At 44.5% G+C, this 19,949-nt stretch overlaps 2 pseudogenes; both read right to left on the bottom strand.

The window, feature by feature from the left end:
• Positions 1–7,324: 7,324 nt before the first annotated feature.
• LOC143653323 (ATM interactor pseudogene) lies at positions 7,325–10,404 on the bottom strand (annotated as a pseudogene).
• Positions 10,405–15,442: 5,038 nt separating this feature from the next.
• LOC143653322 (intercellular adhesion molecule 1 pseudogene) lies at positions 15,443–16,749 on the bottom strand (annotated as a pseudogene).
• Positions 16,750–19,949: the final 3,200 nt, after the last annotated feature.

The following is a 19,949-nucleotide window of genomic DNA, read 5'->3' as shown; positions in this document are numbered from 1 at the left end:
CCTTCCAGGCCCCAGCTAACAGTATCATTGCCTACTCCTTTTTATCCTTCTTTAAGTTCTTCCAGCAAGCGAAAATGATGAACTTTAAGTCCTGTGGAGATGGCCATCTTCTCCTGCGTCTTCTGGCTTTTTAACTAATTCACTTTCCCAAGCCACACGCGCTCTTCATGCTACATGGAGCAATTGCTGAACAAAATTCATGGTGAGGTGACAACTTGAGCACAACACAACTCCATTTCATTCCCTCTTTTGGCCAAAAAGGTGGTGCCGAGGCTTTTACTGGCTTTTCCCATTTTAATAGACTTAACTCTTTGAGTCAGCAGCCCAGGGGCGGTTCTGTAGAAGTGAGGCCATTTGCTCTATGTGTACATTCAGAAATGGGGGATGACCCTGGGTGATTGCTGTCCCAGGAGTCTGCTGTTCACTGTGGTCAGATCTTCAGGTACCACCTGATGCTCTTAATTTCCTGATTGGTAGACCAGGTTAGTGGTCTGGGTATCAAGGGATTTTTTTTTTTATGAATCTCAGAGTCAGGGTCAATTGTAATCAAACAACATTGGGAATTTCCCTTTAACTAGCAAAGCTACCAACAAAACCACCCCAGGTTCCTTTGTGGGAGACCAGAAGAAATGTGCACAGTGTGGACTTGTGCTGTTAAAGCTGATCGGGGCCTCCTGGGTATGGGATGGGTGAGGGGCTGCATTCTAGGGAAGCTGAGCCTCTCCTCACCAGACTCAGATGATGTGGTGCATATGCAGTTGAATTATGCTGTTCATCAAATACTTATCATTCCTCCTTTTCAGGGCACATGGTAGGGACCACATGACTAGTTTTGGCCACTAGTCGTGACCAGATGACACGTGTCACTTCAGAGCCAGAGCATTTAATTGCCAATTTGTGGTACTCCAGAATTATTTGTGGTAGTCTGGCAACGTTGAAGAGAATGGCTGTTCCATAAGCTGGGACCTAGAGTGAGAAGATATAAAGGGAAGGCCCCAGTAACATGCAATAGACATATAGCATGAAAAAAAACAAGAAATGAACCATGGTTATTATATATCATTAAGACTCTGACATAAAACCTATCATATCTTGACTGACACAGAAATTGATGCCCAGGGTGTTTCTTAATAAAAACCTAACTTTTGTGACATTGACTTAGGGGTCAGGTGAAGGAGGCAAGTAAGCTGATTTGGAGGCTGAAAGAATGACAATCCATGATAAATCCTGGAATATGTGACAACCTTGTAAGCTTGTAGCTCCAGGAGAAGAGGCAGGGAACAAAATGTTAATAGCATATGTTGATTAACGTTGGGAACATTTGACAAGATACTTGAACAAAAGAGAATCACTCTGAAAATAATTGACTAATTTATAAGTAGGAATGGAAAGGAATAGATAAAGCATAGATATTCAGGAATTTACAGTGGTGGGATTGGCAAATACTTCTCATCCCCGATTAGTAAACTATAAAACTGAGAAGGCCTTTAAACAAAGAAACCTATAGGAAGTAGGACGTTAGGCTGTTCACCAAATATTCATCAAGTGAACCAAGGTACCACTGTCACATCACTAAAATTTTTCAATCAGATAAAATGACTCAAAGAGAGAGGGAGAGAGAATAAAATTATTACTCTTACAGCAAGCTTGATGGGCTCAAGTGACCTGCAGTTAAGTAAATAGATAGAGATATATCAATGAAAGAGCTGTGGGTATGGCTATTGGCAAATGAAGCTGATGGAATAAAATGGATAATAAGCCAGCTACATTTTTGAGATAATTATAATGGCAAAGGAACCAAGAGCCTGGACAAGACTTAGAATACCCCTTGGGCCGCCAGCCTCTTATAGACAGGAAACAAACTCAGAATACTGCGCAGCCTCCAAAGAGGCATGTTCTACAATGTCCACTTCAGATACAGCCAAGGGAGATAACAGAAAAGGAAGGACCTCCCCTCTAAGGTTGAGTTGAGACACAGAGAGAAGAGTGAATGGGGGAGTCCCTCCTAGGGAGCAGAATGAGCTCTAATTCAAGGAATATTCCTTATACCCAGAATGGTGGGACCTGCAAATTTCTTGCCATGGACCAATGCCAACTGCATATCTCTATTCATATTTTTTTTTTGGCGTGGGCAGGCACCGGGAATCAAACCCTGGTCTCTGGCATGGCAGGCAAGAACTCTGTCTGCTGAGACACCATGGCCAGCCCCATACCTTTTTGAATGAAGTATCTTTGTGATTCTTCACTCCTTTTTATAGTCATAAGGGATCTATTGGCTAAATTATTGGTAATTTTCTTTTCTTGTGTCAACTTTATCTGGCTTTGGTATTAGGATGGTGTTAGCCTCATAGGCTGAGTTAGGGATTGTTCCTGCGCTTCAATTTTTTGGAAGAGTTTGAGTAGAATTGGTGTTAATTCTTCTTGGAATGTTTACTAAAATTCACCAATGAAGCCACCTGGCCCCGGGCCTTGCTCTGTTGGGAGGTTTTTGATTACTGATTCAATCTCTTCTAATTGGTCTGTTGAGGTCTTCTATTTCTTCTTGATTCAATATAGGTAATTTGTGTGTTTTTAGGAATTTGCCCATTTCATCTAAGTTATCTAATGTGTTGGTATTCAGAGTATCCTGTTAAAATCCTTATTTCTGTGCGGTCAGCAGTAAACTCGCCCCTTTTTTTCTGATTTTAATTGTGTCCTCTCTGTTTTTCTTTGTCAGTCCAGTTAAAGGTTTGTCAATTTCAGTGATCTTTTCAGAGAACCACCTTTGGTTTTGCTAACTCCCTCTATTTTTTTATTCTCTATTTCATTTATTTCCACTCTATTCTTTATTTCCTTTCTTCTGCTCACTTTGGGCTTAGTTTTCTCTCCTTTTTCTAGATCTTCCACTTGTGAGGTTAGGTCTCTGAGAACATTCTTCATTTATAATATAAGCACATAGAGCTATAAAAATCCTCCTCAGCACTGCTTTTGCTGCATACCATAAGTTTGGGCACACTTTTTTTAAAAAGTGTTATTCACATACCATAAAATCCAACCAAAGTGTACAATCAATAGTTCTCTGTTTGAGAGTTGGCGTTCATCTCCACAAATAACTTGAGAACATTTTCATTGCTCCAGAAAGAAAAATTCAGTGCCCCTTATACTTCCCTATTATTGACACTTATTATTGGTATGATAACTTAGTTACAACTGATAAAGGTCTACTTAGGTATTACAGACCCCAGTTAGATTTTCCCGGACCAGGCTGGCCTCCTCTCAGGAGGAAAGAGTTACCTGCATCAGTTTTCCCTGAGGGTGACACCCAGCAAGTTGACAGACTTTCCTATGCGCCGCTAGACTGTATGTTTTTCCTATCCTGTCCAGTATGTGGCACTTGTCTGCCTGCGTGTCCCACGAGCATAAGGTGATGTGGTGCCTTTAACTTCAGCAGACTGTCCCTGCTGGGGGCATGGTGGAGACAGAGGAGAAGTTGCAGACTGGTTTAAATCGCTTCAGTTTTCCAGATCCTGGAATCTGAACTCCTTGAGGGAGGGATTCCACCTGAGCTGGGCCCCACCCCTCTCCTGGGGAAGGTACAGCCTCCAGAGAATTAATTCCTCTCACTTGACCAGTCTCTTTGTCTCTCAGATAAGCTTAGTTCTGCCCATGCCTGGGGCAGCTGGAGCCTGAGGAGCCTTGCAGTTCTATCTAATGAGCAGTTAAATAGTAGAAACAAAGAAAAAAAAATCTTTTTCTGAGCAGGATCCTTATTCCTCAGGTTTGTTAATCAAGAGCTTAAGTTAATATGTGCTCTATGTACCTCCAGGTTCTATGTGCCACACCCACATACCTTTTTTTTTAGGGGCCAGCCCTTTTCAAGTATTTTGTGCTGTCTGACTCAAAAAACCTGTTTTTTGTTTTGTTTTGTTGTTGTGGTTGTTTTCCCATCAGTCCTGCCCCCTCAGTGCCAGGGCCAAAACTCCTAGTACCTTTAGCTCTTATTCAAGGTTTATTTGAGCTGGAGGCCTATTTTCAGTAGTCAGAATTTGTTAATTAATTCTGCAAGGGGTGATGGTTGAGCTAAGCCCATGCTGCTAGTAAAGTCTCATTCCTTTCCCCTCTGGGAACCAGGTTGCCACGCCCACTGGGGAGGGGTACTGGCCTCCGTGGCTTGGGGTACTTACAGTTCTGTGTGGAATTATAGCTGGTCCAGCTTGTCCAGACTGGTGTATGCTGTGTGTCCAGTCACTGATGTGGCCCCAGCAGTGATTCTGTACAGTGTCTGGATATTTACTAGCTGCTCTGGAGGACGAACTAAATTCCACACCACACTAAGCCACCATCTTGTAACCTTCCCTTCAGTTCTTGCAAAACTTCATTGCTCGGGTCTTCCACAGTCTCAGTGGCCCATTTCCAACAGAGTGCAGTTACCAAGATTTTTGGTTTTTGTCTGCATCTCTGACCACAGCATCCCATTCCACAGGTGCACAGATTTCCCTTGATGTCTTTTTTCCTCACCAACAACTCCGGTTGCACTGCCTCCCACCCAGGGCAGGAGAGACTCAGAACTGTGACTCCTCCTTGAGTAAACTGAAGGTCATTTCCTAAACATCTCTGTCCAGTATGTTCAAAGTCTATTCTTCTGCATTGGTGGTTTCTGAATTTTTATCTTGTTTCTTCGGCTGGGCCATCATTTCCCATTTTTTTTGGTTTGCATTGTAATCTTTTTTTTTGCACACAGTACATTTGCATATTTTAATGTGTTAGAACTAGGATTTAGTCCATGAGCTGTCTCTTCCTTATGTTCTGTCCAGCTGGTGTCCATATACAACAGAAATTTCCTTGAGTTCCAGGAGCTAACAAAAACATACCAACAAAAAAACAACTTTCACCAACTTTGCAAATCTGCTGTGCATTAGCTGGTGCTCTCTTTTAGAGTTAGCCCTCTTATCAAGAAGATTAGCCCAAAGCAAAAGTGAAGTGCCTGTTCTTCTCTGTCTTTTCCGAGCCTGCATTTTTCCTGAGAATGTGCTCTCCCATGGTCTTAGGAATTCTCCTGCTTACAGGAAGCTGAATGTACCCTTCACTCCCTGTGAAATAGACTTTACCTCCCTCCTGGGTTCTCAAGTGTATGTCTTCAAGTTAGTGATCCTTTGCTCCAGTTGTTTTGATTTAAAATTTTTTACACTGTTTTAGGCATCGGAAAGTTGCTTCTACCTGCAGGACAAGTTCTGGGATGGTGAGCCAGAGATGAGTCTCCTGGCTCAGTCTTCCTTCACTCTGCCACCCAGTGGATTGGCATGGCCGTACAGACACCCCTGCACGTGCATAGAAGTTCTCATTGTCTCTCCAGGACAAGGCCAGGAACCCAAATGGGAGCATAGGCTGGCTCCACACCATGCCAGGGGGAGGGGTAGTGGAGGAGCCAGCAACCATGCCATGAGTATTATTTTTGCTGGTTTTTTAAATGGGTGCTTTTAAAAAAATTATTACATCTTTGGTCTATGTCAAATTAATATCTGAGATTTTTTAAAAGTGATATTTTTAATGCATCAGAATAATCTATTTATATGTTTAACATCACTTCTTCAATAGTCCATCTTTTATCCACAGATTAAAAATGTAACCCTCTCATATGCCTTTGACCAGATTTGTGGGTTTGCTTCTGACCTCTGTTCTTTCTGTTCCATTAAGTTGCTCATCTGTCCTTCTGTAGACTCACAGTGTTTTATTACCATAGTATTAAGGTACATATTTTATTTATATCTGGGGAGACATAGGGTCCTTGTTGTTGTTGTTTGTTTCCCCCCCCAAAAAAAATTCTCCACTGTTTACCTATTTATTCCTACTGATGACATTTTACAATCAATTTCTCTGGTTATAAAAAGTACACTGGAGTTTATATTCATACTGCATTAAATGTAGGGATTATCTGGAGGAGAATTGATGCTATTAAAGGATTGGATCTTATGGTTGGGGATGCAGCCTGGTGCTTTGGTACTTGTCGGGTGAGTAGAGTGGAAGGGAATGGGGTTCAGTAGGGGTGAGGGGAGCATCCTCTGACCTGTTTCAGGCAGCAAAGCCTCTCTGGCAATGTCCAGAACTGCCCTAAGGCAAATGCCCCCCTTATTTATCTGAAGTCATGGACTCCAAGGCCTGGACATGTTGAGATCTGAGCGATGCTGAGCTCAAGCCAGAAGGGCAGAGGCCACAGTCAGTTAACATTTGAACAAGAACATTGATTTACCAAAATTAATAGCAAATATTTCTATAAATGGTGAAAAAGGAGAATTGCCACAATTAAAATCAAGAACTAGAGATGGAGACCAACCACCACCATTATTATTTAATATTGTTTTGGGGATTCAAGCAGATGAAACAAGAAAATTAGATAACAGGTATAAATATTTGTTAATATCTATTTTTGGTATGCCTGGGAATCCAAAGTGACCTGTTGGGCATTGAATCATGTCCTCCACAAAAGACATGTTCAAGTCCTATTCTGGGTCCTGTGGGTGTGAACCCATTTTTTTTTTTTTTACTTTTTTTATTGTATAATATAATATATATGCAAAGCAAAGCAAGAAAAAAGCAGTAGTTTTCAAAGCACTCTTCAACAAGTAGTTACAGGACAGACCCCAGAGTTTGTCATGGGCTACCATGCCATCCTCTCAGATTTTCTTTCTTGCTTTTCCAGAATATAGGAGCCTAGAAGGAATAAATATTTTTTTGTCATCACAATCGATTTGTTTTCTTTTTTTGTGAAAAATAATATATATACAAAAAGACAATAAATTCCAAAGCACAGCACCACAATTAGTTGTAGAACATGTTTCAGAGTTTAACATGGGTTACAGTTCCACAATTTTAGGTTTTTACTTCTATCTGCTCTAAAATACTGGAGATTAAAAGAAACATCAATTTACTGATCCAGCAATCATATTCATTTGGTAAACTCTACCTTCTCTGTAAAACTCCACCATCACCTTTGATCTATCTGCTCTACTCTTTAAGGGTATTTGGGTTATGGCCAATTTAACTTTTTCATGTTGGATGGGGCTGTCAATAATATGGGGTAGGGAGATGGAACTAGCTGATGTTCTGGAGAGGCTGGGCCCTCTAGGTTTCAGAACTGAACTCATTTTTTTTTTTCATTTTTAAATCAGTATCATACACTTTATAATAAACTCATATTTATACACAAATTTCATGTTTACAAGTACAAAAGGCAAAGAACTGCAAAGAATCTAGATAACCATATTCAATAGTTAATATCATTGTCCCTGATCCCCATTTTCTAAATCCAGAAGAAAACCAAATGCCATCCTGCATATGGACTTCATTTTTAGAAGTTAGACACTGTATGTAGTTCTGCACACATATGGGTTTCCACAGAACTGAACTGACACTCCATCGTGTTCCAGGCCAAATCAGCCAGAAGGAAATCATCCCTGGCTGTTTGAGTTACATTGCTGGTGAAAAACAAACTCCCCTGAGTTTCAAAACCAGTATTCATGGTCTGTATTTCTGCACTGTTCAGCTGAACTTTGCTTTCTAGAGCAGGTAGGTTTTGAGTGGAAATCACTTCTGTTTGGGTTCCTGTGTCAGATGAAGCCATGCTCATGGAAGAGCTGGAGTGTTTCAGAAGACTGCTCAGAGGCAGATGAGGGCTACTATCTAAAAAGAAGTACAAGTCTGTCTGCGTCTATGTATCAGACATTTCAAGGTCCAAGAACTTAGCATTCCCTTCCAACTGTAGGACCGAGCAGAGGTGTTTGCAAGTAAAAAGTCGGTTTGGGTCTCTGCGTTCAGGGATTCCAAGGCTGGTTCAGTGTTCAGACTGCTAAATTCATTCTCTTCCGTTTGAGTTTGGATACTTGAGGCTGAAAAGAACTCTCCAATATCAAAATCTCTCCCAGGATTCTGGGTTGGGCCGGATGGGAGCTGGGTGTTGGGTCCAGTGTTCGTGTCAGACAAAAGACTGCGATTATCCAATGTCTGATCTGGCAGGTTACTTGACAAGATGTTTTCTAAATCACTTAATAAATCTATGGTTTGAGTCTGATTATCTGTCACGTTTTGTGAAGGAAGTATACTGTTCTGCTCACTGAAGTTTATAATTGGTGCAGATTTCTCAGTATCTTGATTTAAAGTCTTAGGGTCATTCTGAGATAACAAACTATGAATTATAGTCTCTGCTACCAAACTGTTGCTTATAACATTGTCGGTAGAGACCCTGTATGAAGAATGGACACTCTCAAAAATGTCTCCACACATTACTGCTTGGTCTATGCGTACTGGGTCTCCTGTGGAACTTTGCACTCCACTAGTTTAAGTTTCTCTGGAGATCCCACTTGACTGGAAACCAGCATCTAAAAAAGCATTGGTCTGAGCGGCTCCGGATGAAGTTACTTTAGAACTGGGTAGCAGTGTTTGAGTATGAACACTAATGGGAAGTGAAACTTGCAGGTCAGACGTCAAATCAGTTTGAGAATAAGACAATGCAGAGGGGTCTGGGGCAGCCCACTGTGCAGAAGGCATGCAGCTTGGGGAGGCATAAGGCAGATCTGTCTGCACATCGGTGGAAGAAATGCTGCTCGTCTGACACGTGTTCTCTAGTTGTTGTAAAGTAGCAGGTGGACTTTTACCCAAGGTCACTTGAACACCTGTGCTAATTGGCTCCACATTAATGGAAGTCACAATTTTTGAGAGACGCAGGCTGTCCCTAAGAGAGCAAGCCCCTGAAGGTAGGCCGAGGATCAGGGTTCCTGTGGACAAGGGAAGTGTGTGAATGGTGCCCGTGGCAGAGCCCTGCTGAGCCGCACCCACTCCCACAGGCTGGGCTGTAGTAGGCACAAAGACAGTCATAGAGAAAACTGCATAACAGGGCTTTGGTAAAAGCAACTTCTGAGGAGATCTTAGAGGTGTTGTAAGAGTCTGTTTTCTGGCATTAGAGCTGCAGGAGTCGTCAAAGGAAGCCACTAGCTTTATCTCTGAAGTTTCTAGTTCTTGAGTGTCTGGTGTAGAGGTTGGTTTATTGAGCAATAATGATTCAATGGTCTTTTTTTTTTGACAATTTCTGGTTGTTCATGGAGTTCTCCATTTTCCTTTCCTTACCAGGTGGGTCTCTCTGCCCAGCAGGGATCTCATGGCCAGTTCGGTAGATGTGGTACCGCAAGGCAGTTCTGCGGGCGTAAGGACAGCCACACATGCACTGGAAGGTCTTCCCACAATCCTCTGCATGTCTTTTTTTTCTCTCTCTTTTTTTTTATTTTTTTAAACTTTTTTTATTAATTAAAAAAATTAACAAACAAAACACTAAGATATCATTCCATTCTACATACACAATCAGTAATTCTTAATATCATCACATAATTGCATATTCATCATTTCTTAGAACATTTGCATCGATTTAGAAAAAGAAATAAAAAGACAACAGAAAAAGAAATAAAACGGTAATAGAGAAAAAAAAGATTATACATACCATACCCCTTACCCCTTGCTTTCATTTACCACTAGCATTTCAAACTAAATTTATTTTAACATTTGTTCCCCCTATTATTTGTTTTTATTCCATATGTTCTACTCTTCTGTTGATATAGTAGCTAAAAGGAGCATCAGACACAAGGTTTTCACATTCACAGAGTCTCATTGTGAAAGCTATATCATTGTTCAATCATCATCAAGAAACATGGCTACTGGAACACAGCTCTACATTTTCAGGCAGTTCCCTCCAGCCTCTCCACTACATCTTGAGCAACAAGGTGATATCTACTTAATGCATAAGAATAACCTCCAGGACAACCTCTTGACTCTGTTTGGAATCTCTCAGCCGTTGACACTTAGTCTCATTTCACTCTTCCCCCTTTGGTCTGCATGTCTTTTTACCCCCCATTCAGTACCATAAGAATTGCTGCTCTTACTGCATTTATGCTTCTTTTCAGCATGCATTTATGAAGGGCTGTTGAGCAACAGAGAATTGGGGAAATGGTCTGTCGGGGCCCCCAGGGCATCCTTCAATTGGCCAACAGTAGAACTTCGGTACAGTTTTCAAATCTTTCCTTATAGCTGGATTTACTATGCCGTCTTGCGGGCGGTGGCTCTTGACCAGGTAGGTGCACGCCGCGCGCGCGGGGCTGTCGGGCGGGGGCTCGCGGATGTTGGCGCGCCCGGCCGGGACAGCGCGCTCAGCGGCGGCCGGATCAGCTCTCCGGCTGGCAGCGCTGGGGTTGCGGGGCTACCGGCTGCCCCTCAGCGGTTCCAGGGGACCCCACGGGCTGAGGCGGCGGTGGCGGCGGCGGCTGCCCTCGTGGCTGCCGGGATGGTCCGGGCACCGGAACACAGAGCCGCGGGGTCGGCCGCCGCCGCCACCGCAGAGATAGCCAAGGCTCCCGGAACGCAGCAGGGCCAAGCTCGCAGCCCCATATATATATATATATAATATATATTTTTTGTACTTTAAATAAAAAACAATTTTATTGATATAAATTTGCATGCCATACAATCCATCCAAACTGTTCAACCAGTGGTTCTTAGGTATAATCACAGAGTTGTATATCATTGCCACAATCAAGTTTAGAACTTTTACTACTCCAAAAAGAAAAATCTCATACCCTTTCGCAGTCACCTTTCAACCCCACCATCCTTCCCCAGTCCTACATACCCCCAATCTAATTCTGTCTCTATCAAAAGATTTGTTTATGCTTCCATTTTATATAAGTATATACATATATACATATACAATATGTAGTCCTTTGTGTCTGGTTTCATTTTTGAAAATGTATTGTTACTTATATGTTTTTCTTTAGATAAGTTGTAGGTTTACAGAAAAAGTCATGTAAAAAATACACGTTCCCAAATACCCCCCTGTTGTTGACACTTTGCATTAGTGTGGTACCTTTGTTACAATTGATGAAAGCATATTAAAATATTACTGTTAGCTATAACTATATACTATATACCTATACTGTTCAGGGTTTAAATGTTCAGGGTTAACTGTAACTATAACTATATAGTATATAACTATACCGTTCAGGGCTTAAATGAGATGTTTTCCCCTCATTTACCACTCTATTATTAACACCTGGTACATTGTTATAATTCATGAAAAAAACATTCTTATATTTGTACTGTTGACCACAGTCCATCATATACAAAATTCATTGTGTTATACAGTGTTTTACTTTGTTAAAGCTGCCGGAATGTAATATGCCAGAAACGGAACAGCTATTATAAAAAGAATTTATTAAGCTGTAAATTTTTGTTTTTAAGGCCCTGAAAATGTCCAAATTAGGGCACCGACAAGAGGTTAACTTCACTCAGTAAAGGCCGATGCCATCTAGAACATCTTTGTCATCTGGGAACTCTCATGGGCTGGCATCTGCTGGGGTCTCTGACTTGTGGACACCTCTCTCATCTGGGAAGGAACATGGTGATGTCTCCTAGTTTTCTTTCCCCATTTCATAAGGCTTCCCCAGGGGCATTTTCCTTCTGCATCTCCAGAGGTCTGTGGCTGCCTAGGCTCTGTCGGCACTTTCCAAAATGGTTCCCACTTTAAGGACTCTAGTAGTAAGCAACCCCACCTTGAATGGGTGGAGACACATCTCCATGAAACTACCCAATCAAAAGGTACTAAACTTCCCCTTTTATTCACATTCACAAACATTATTTAGTGCTGTTAATTATACTCATAATGTGCAACCATCACCATTATCCATTTCTAGACATTATATAGTCAACCTAAATAGAAATTATGTACAAATTAAAGATATCCTCCCCATTTTCTAGCCCCATTCTCTCCCTGTTACCTGTATTCTAGATCCTAACTCCATGAGTTTGCTTGTTATAATTAGTTCATATCAGTGAGATCATACAATATTTGCCCTATTGTGTCAGGCTTATTTCACATGACACCACGTCCTCAAGGTTCATCCATGTTGTCACATGCATCAGAACTTCATTCCTTCTTATAGCTGTATAATATTCCATCGTATTGTGAGTACTACATTTTACTCATCCCTTCATGACTGTTGATGGATGCTTGGGTTGCTTCCATCTTTTGACAATTGTGAATACTGCCAAATGTCTGTGTGCAAATGTCTGTTGGAACCCCTGCTTTCAGTTCTTCTGAGTATATGCCTAATAGCAGGACTGCCAGATAATATGGCAATTCTATACTTAGTTTCCTAAGGAACTGTCTTCCATAGTGGCCACACCATTTTACATTCCCACCAGCAATGAATGAGTGCTCCTGTTTCTCCACAGCCTCTCTAACACTTGTAGTTTTCTGTTTTCTTTTTAATAATGCTGATTCTATTAGGTGTGAAATGGTGTTTCATTGTGGTTTTGATTTACATTTCTCAAATAGCTAGTGATAGCAAACATCTTTTCATGTGCTGTTTCCATTTCCTCTATGGAAAAATGTCTATTCAAGTCTTTTGCCCATTTTTAGTTGTTGAGTTGTATATATTCTGGATATAGTCTTCATATATTCTGACATCATTAAGCACTTATTAGATATGTGGTATTTCAAAATATTTTCTTCCACTGAATAAGTTGCCTTTTCATTTTCTTGACAGAGTCCTTTGAAGCACAAATAAACTTTTAATTTTGAGGCGATCTCATTTATCTATTTTATCTTTCATTGTTTGTGATTTGGGTATAATGCCTAAGAAATCATTGCCAACTATATATATATATTTAAATACAGCTTTATTGAGATACACTCACACACCACACAGACCATCTGAAGTCTACAATCACTGGCTCATGGTATCATCAAGTAGTTGTGCATACCTCCAAAATGTTCCAATTTTGGAACATTTTCATTACTCTGGAAAGGAAATAAAAATAAAAAATAAAACGTAAATGCTCCCCTCCTTATCCCTCCCCTCGCCCCACCCATTGACCAACAGTATTGATGTGGTACATGTTTAACTGTTAGTGGAAGAATTAAAAATATTACTGCAAAGCATAGTTGATAGTTTGCAATAGGTACATTTTTCCCTATGTATCCATCTATTTTTTTTTAACATTTGCTCCCCCTATTATTTATTTATTTATTTAAAATTTTTTTTTTAAACATCACAACATACAAACATGAACATTCTTACCATATGATCATTTCATTCTTGGTATATAATCAATAACTCACAATATCATCACATAGTTGTATATTCATCACCATGATAATTTCTTAGAACATTTGCATCAATTCAGAAAAAGAAATAAAAAGAAAAAAGAACAAAACTCATGCATACTATACCCCTTACCCCTCCTTCTCATTGCCTGCTAGTATTTCCATCTACCCAGTATGTTTTAGCCTTTGTTTCCCCTATTTTTTCTCTATACCTCTTACCACTCACTTTTATTGATCACTAGCATTTTAATCTACTAAATTTATTTTAACATTTGTTCCCCCTATTATTTATTTATTTTTAATCCACATGTTTTACTCATCTCTCCATACCGTAGATAAAAGGAGCATCAGACACAAGGTTTTCACAATCACACAGTCACATTGGTAAACTCTATATATTATTATGCAATCATCTTCAAGAAACATGGCTATTGGAACACAGCCCTACAGTTTCAGGCACTTCCCTCTAGCCTCTCTAATACACCTTAGATTAAAAAGGGGATACCTATATAATGCATAAGAATAACCTCCAAAATAACCTCTCAACTCTACTTGGAATCTCTTAGCCACTGACACTTTATTTTGTCTCATTTCTCTCTTTCCCCTTTCAGTTGGGAAGACTTTCTCAATCCCTTAATGCTGAGTCCCAGTTCATTTTAGGATTTCTGTCCCACATTGCCAGGGAGGTTTACACCCCTGGGGATCATGTCCGACGTAGAGAGGGGGAGGGCTGTGAGTTTGCTTGTCGTGTTGGCTGAGAGAGAGAGACCACATCTGAGCAACAAAAGAGGTTCTCTGGGGATGACTCTTAGGCCTAATTTTAAGTAGGCTTAGCCTATCCTTTGCAGGGATAAGTTTCATATGAACAAACCTCAAGATTGAGGGCTCAGCCTATTGATTTGGTTGTCCCCACTGCTTGTGAGAATATCAGGAATTCTCCAAATGGTGAAGTTGAATTTTCCCCTTTTCTCGCCTTTCCCCCAAGGGGACTTTGCAAATACTTCTTTATTCACTGTTCAAATCACTCTGGGATTTATCAGGCTATCACACTGGACAAACCTACAAAACCTCATGCCCTATTCAAGGTTCCATGTACTTATGTGAACCCATTTTTAAATAGGACTTCTGAAAGTGTCATCAATTTAGGTGTGGACTCATTTGTGAATACAATCTTTGAAGATCCTATTTAGATGAAACCAAATTAAATTAGGCGAACCTTGAACATATGACTTCTTATAAAGAAGTTTTATAAGTTCTTTTACAAGGAGTTCTTATAAAAAGAGGAAATTCAGGCACAGTCAGTCATTAGAGGCCAGAAGTCGGAAGCAGCCAGAGAAAGAAGCAAATCACACTGTGATTTAGGCAGAGATGCCAGCAAAGAACCCCAAGGGTTGTGGCAAGCCAGCACCAGAAAAACATAGCCTTGCTGACACTTGCTAGCTTCTGAAACCATGAGCCAATGTATTCCTGTTGTTTAAGCCAACCCATGATTACAGGGTGAACCTCTAACCTTCTTTCTCACTTTAGGATTTTGTGACCCAGTGAGCACCAGTGAGCTTTTAGAGAATTCCATTCCGAGTCTTTGCTCTGAACAGCAGGAGGTTTGGTGCTTGCCCAGGTCCTGTGGTCCCTTCACCAACTCTGTGCACCCATCCCCCTTTGGGGGCTTTGCTTCTAAGACTGTTTTAGTTTTCTAAAGCTGCCGAAATGTAATATACCAGGAATGAGTTGGCTTTTACAATGGGGATTTATTAACTTCCAAGTAGAGTTCTGAAGACATGGAAATAGCCACATCAAAGCATCAAAGAGCGAGGCTTTCTTCCCCAGGACTGGCTACCAGCAATCCTCAGCTCCTCTGTCACCTGACATCTGCTTGTCCTTTCTTCCCGGGTTTCATTGCCTTTAGCTTCCGGCTTTTCTCTGTCAGCTTCTCTGGGGCTTTTTTGTTTTTTGTTTTGTTTTTTTGGGGGGGGAGGATGAAAAGGCTTTATTGACACGAGGGAGAGGTTTCCAGAGCTGGGAAGGGTCCTCTCAGGCCATGCCACCCCCCTCACCCCCACCTCCCACATGTCTGCTGGGTCTCCATCCATCTGCAGAAATTTGTGTTCCTGCACAGTCCTGCTGGGAAGCCACAGACAGGATGAGGCCTGGTACATGGCGGTCATTTCATGGAACACCGGGGCTTAGGTCTCAAGGAGCAGGTACCCACATTCAGGCACGGCCACCGAGTGTCATGCGGACTGTCACTGTAAGTGCTGGCAGGGACGTGGGCGGGGGCGGGGAGCTGGCTCACAGAGCTCAGCCTCAGTGTGGGAGGCTAAGGGCTTACGGGAGCAGCCCGGCATGCGCCGGCACTGCCAGTCCATATAGTGCCTTTGGATCTGATAGGAAAAGGCGCCCGTCCGGAGGGAAAGCAGCTTGGGCCGGCGGGAGGGAAAGCTGCTGGGAGCCTTCCTGCCACGTCCAGTTTCCTGGGCAGGTGTCCTCGTTGAGTCGGGGGCCATACAGAACCTCCAGCTCCCGAGTCTCGGTCTTGTGCAGCAGCTGCCTGGCCACCTCCAGGGTCGCAGAGCAGGAGAAGCTGCGGTCGTTGTCTTGGGCGCTGGCGTTCAGCACCAGCTGGGCGTGTGAGGCTGGGGCCCCGCTCAGTGTCACCATGGCTGGGACCTGCGCCTTGCACACCACGCTCACCACCGTCCCTTCCGAGGCTACCGGCTCGCTCAAGGTCAGGTTGGGTCGCGGGAAACTGTAGACGGTCAGGGTCTCCCGCTTGTCCTGGCTCTGGTTCCCCAGGATCACTGCACACACCAGCCGCTGGGCGCCCTCCTCGTCCGGCTGGGCCGTGACACTGGCCGTGGCCAAGAGCGCGTTCTCCTTGTGCTGGATGGTTGGGGACAGCCTCTGGTCCCCTAGGGCCAGGTGCACATAGGCCTCTGCCACCGGGAACAGCCCTTCCATGGAGCAGCTCACGGTCCCCGTTGTGCCCACTTCCAGGACCCGGGGGACATCAAGCCTCGGGGGCGTCACTGGCAGCACGAAGGTTCGGCAGCTGTTCCGAACAGCCCCAGGCCTCGGGGCCGCAGGTCCAGTTCGGCGCCGTGGTCCTCCCTGCGCGCCAGCGCCACGGCCGTGACCTCGGCGGGCTCACCCCCGGCCGGCTGCCGACTCAGCTCCTCCTCCCCGCGGAGCAGCACCACCGTCACGCGCGCCCAGGGCGCCCCGCCCACCACGCGGCAGCGTAGGGTCATGTTCTCGCCCACGGGCTGCCGGGCGGGCAGGCGCAGCAGCTCCTCGCGCTCCGGGAGCCAGTAAACGGCGAGTGCGGTAGAAGCCGTGGTCTGGCTGTTGCAATTTGAGAAGCAGATCGCGGTGCTGTCTTGGTCCACGTCGCTCAGTTCAAAGACCTTCCAGTTGCTTCCATTGGCCACCTCCATCTGGGTCAGTGTGGTCTCCAGGCCCAAGAAGGTGGGGTGGTCACAGCTGGCACTGCAGTTCACGCGCGCGGAACCTCCTCGCGGTAGGGTGGCTTCTGGGGGGGTCCACTGACGTTTGGCACTGCCAGGCCCTGGGAGCAGAGCCCCAAGCAGGGCCAGGAGCGCGGGGAGCGCGGGGCAGGCGCCGCCGGGAGCCATAGCGGGCAGAGCAGGGCGGGGAGGGCAGCACCGAGGCGCAGGGCTGCAGGGCGCTGGCCTCTGGGGCTTTTTTTCTGTATCTTCTCTCTGTCTTTTGTCCTCTTATAAAGGATTCCAGTAAGAGGATTAAGACCCACCCTGAACGAGGTGGGTCACATCTCAGTTTAAGATCCTACTTGCAATGGGTCCACGCCCACAGGAATGGTTTGAGTTTAACAACATGACCTTTTTGCAGGTGTGTACAGCTTCAGCCCATCGCAGGCTGGGACCTGGGAGTTTCAAGCTAGAAGGGCCTGGTGTTGATATGCCCCCTGAGGTGTCCATATCCTAGAACTGCTAGTGAAGGAAAGGGCAGCTCCCTTGGCTGGAATCAGGGTCAACTCCCAAGTGTAGTACATTCCAGAGACCAAGACTGTGCCTTTAGCTGAAATTGCACCCTTGGCCACTTTTCCTGCTTCCCTGCTCTGCTTCTCCCTGCTCCCGGGTCTTACAAAGCCTCTGATTCCCATCTGTAAGAGTGGGCAATTGAGACTTGTTAATTTTTAAATAGCCCTCCCCACCGTTTCAAGTTTTTTTTTAATTGAAATCCCAGATATTCTGAATCAGAATCATCAAGTGCATCATCTGCAGGGGATCTGTGCAGGTGGGGAGGGGGTGGGGCCTCATGGCTGGCAGGTTGAAGGGAGCACCTGCAGGTTGAAGGGAGCACCGGCCAGCAGCCCACCTCTTTAGAGCTGTAGAGGCACAGGTAGGAAGGCTTAAGGGATCCTTTCCTGGGCCTCTCCCAGGTCAGTCCACCCAAACGCAGCACTGAGTGCAGGGTCTGTAAAGAACCAGCTCTGGACTCAGAATGGCTGAGGCCAAGGCCAGGACTCAGCCTGGGGAAGGAGGGAGAGGCAGGAGTTTGGGCATGGGATGGTCCCTGAATGCGCCTCCTGTAGAGCTCCTGTTGAGGTGGGCATTACTCAGACCTATGAAAAAGCCCCTCGAGGGTGCACGGGTGGTTCGGTGGTAGAATGCTTGCCTTCCATGTGGGAGACCCAAGTTTGATTCCTGGACCATTCACCCAAAAAAAAAAAACAAAAACAAGGCCCCTCAGCCCTTCTCAGGGGTGCCCGAGGTGCAGCTGCGGAAAGAGGCATTGTTTACTTCTGATGCTGTTTTCCTGTTTACAACTACACCTCTCCTCAGCAGCCACAGACATCCACTCTGGTCCTCAGCAGGACCTGGACCGCTTTGCAGGACTTAGAGGGCCCAAAGCTGGATTCCCGCCTCTCTCGGGTCACTGACCAGAGGCAGGGGCTAAAACACAGGGGGGGGGGCGTGAAATGCAGCTCAGCTTTCTTCCAGGAGGTTCAAGGCCAACTGTGCAGGGAGCTCCAGACTGCAGATTCTTCCTGCAACTCTGCAGCGCCGGGCAGACTGCACAGGAGAGGGGTGGGGGCTGAGGTTTTTCAAGCAGTCCTGGGATTTGGGGGGATTTGAAAAGCTTCCTTAGGTTTGGCCCAGGGTTCCTAAAATCAGATATTGTTTTGTTTCGAGTCTTCAAGTGAACGCAGGTTGTTCTAATGCACGCTTTTGGGTCGTTGCAGTCCAAGCTGCTGCAGCACAGGGTGAATGCGGACGGCCAGGACTCCCGTGCTGCACCGCAAGAGGGCGCTGGAGAGTAGGGAGGGGGTGGAGAACGGATGCTGGGGAAGGGGAAGGCAAGAGGGGCAGGGGTCAAGAGCTCACGAGCATCCTCACCCCAGGATCTGCTGCAGGTACTCAGGAAAATGATCTCAAAGAAGGATCTATTGGGATACATGAAGATGTTTTCTGGAAAGGTTTCTAGGTCATGGATTGTCATGGTAAATTAACACCTCCTCAGAGATACTCTCATCTGAAAAACTGCTAAAGTGAGCTAAAAAATAAATAACACAAGCCCAGCATGCTGATTAATTAATTGGCTATTCTTAGAAGAGGGGGCAGAACGCAAACTCCTAATAAAGCCAGGCGCTGCCCTGGGCCAGCAGTTCTGGGTCCTTTTCCTGCCATCCCTCAGCCTTGGTCTGTAGACCAAGAAACACACACTGTGAGAGCTTTATATTGTTTCTCCCGGCCAAAGCAAGCAGGGGCACTTCTGGATAAAGTTAGCCGATGGAACACACATCTGATGCCCCTTTCTCCCCCCGACCTCTGTTAAAATCACAATGAAATGGGTATTTTTAAGGCGTAAAGCTCAGAAGGTGGCAAGGTCAGCAGAGGAAGGAGTAAGCAGAATCTCATAGCAGAATCTCTGCTATGAAAGCAGCTGGGTGTATGGAAGTGGATTGGTGGACCCAAGAAAGCCAAACCCTAAACCAGCAAAGGGGAAGCCCCCCACCGAGGGCAGTGACCAAACTGTATGGCCGGATCCTCAGGCTTTGCTGGGAGGGGCAGCAATTGCCCCCGGAGATGGGAAGCAGAGGGGGGCCGCCAAGGGGTCGGGCTGAAAGCTGTCCAGGAAGCCCTTAGAAAGCCGTAAGAAGGAGCGAAGCCCTGATGCATGTGACAACTTGGGTGAGCTTCAAAGACGCAAAAAGACAATATTGTACGGTCCCTTTTATACGATATATCCAGAATAAGTAAATCCATAGAAAAAAGAAAGTAGATTGGAGTTATCAGGGGATGGGAGGTATGCCGCTTTGAAGCTGTTATATACCCAAGAAAAGCCATAGCCTTTAATACTGATTCCATATTGTAGGACAGAAACCTTTGATTAGATTGTTTCCATGCACAGCGTCCCATTCAACTGTGGATGTGACCTTTTGATTAGATGGAGATGTGACTCTGTCCATTACAGGTAGGTCTTGATTGGTTTATTGAAGTCTTTTAAAAGGGGAAACATTTGGAGAGACTTCAGATGGGCCAAAAACCCAGGCATGTGGAGGTGCAGAAAGAAAAGGCCCCTGGGGAAAGCTGTTTGAAACCAGAAGCCAAAGACCCCAGCAGACACCAGCAATGTACTTTCCCAGTTAGACAGGAGTTCTCAGCCCATTGGCCTTTCTCGAGTTAAGGTAGCTTTCTCTGGATGCCTTAGTTTGGACATATTTATGGCCTTAGAACTGTAAACTTAATGAATTCCCTTTTTAAAGGCCGTTCCATTTCCGGCAGCATTAGCAAACTAATACAGGAGGACTGGGGGGAGAAGGGAGTGATTAATTCATGGGTGAGGTGGT

This window comes from Tamandua tetradactyla, chromosome 13 (genome assembly GCF_023851605.1).
Source record: "Tamandua tetradactyla isolate mTamTet1 chromosome 13, mTamTet1.pri, whole genome shotgun sequence".
NCBI classification, from domain to species: domain Eukaryota; kingdom Metazoa; phylum Chordata; class Mammalia; order Pilosa; family Myrmecophagidae; genus Tamandua; species Tamandua tetradactyla.
This window is presented reverse-complemented; position numbering and strand designations above follow the sequence as displayed.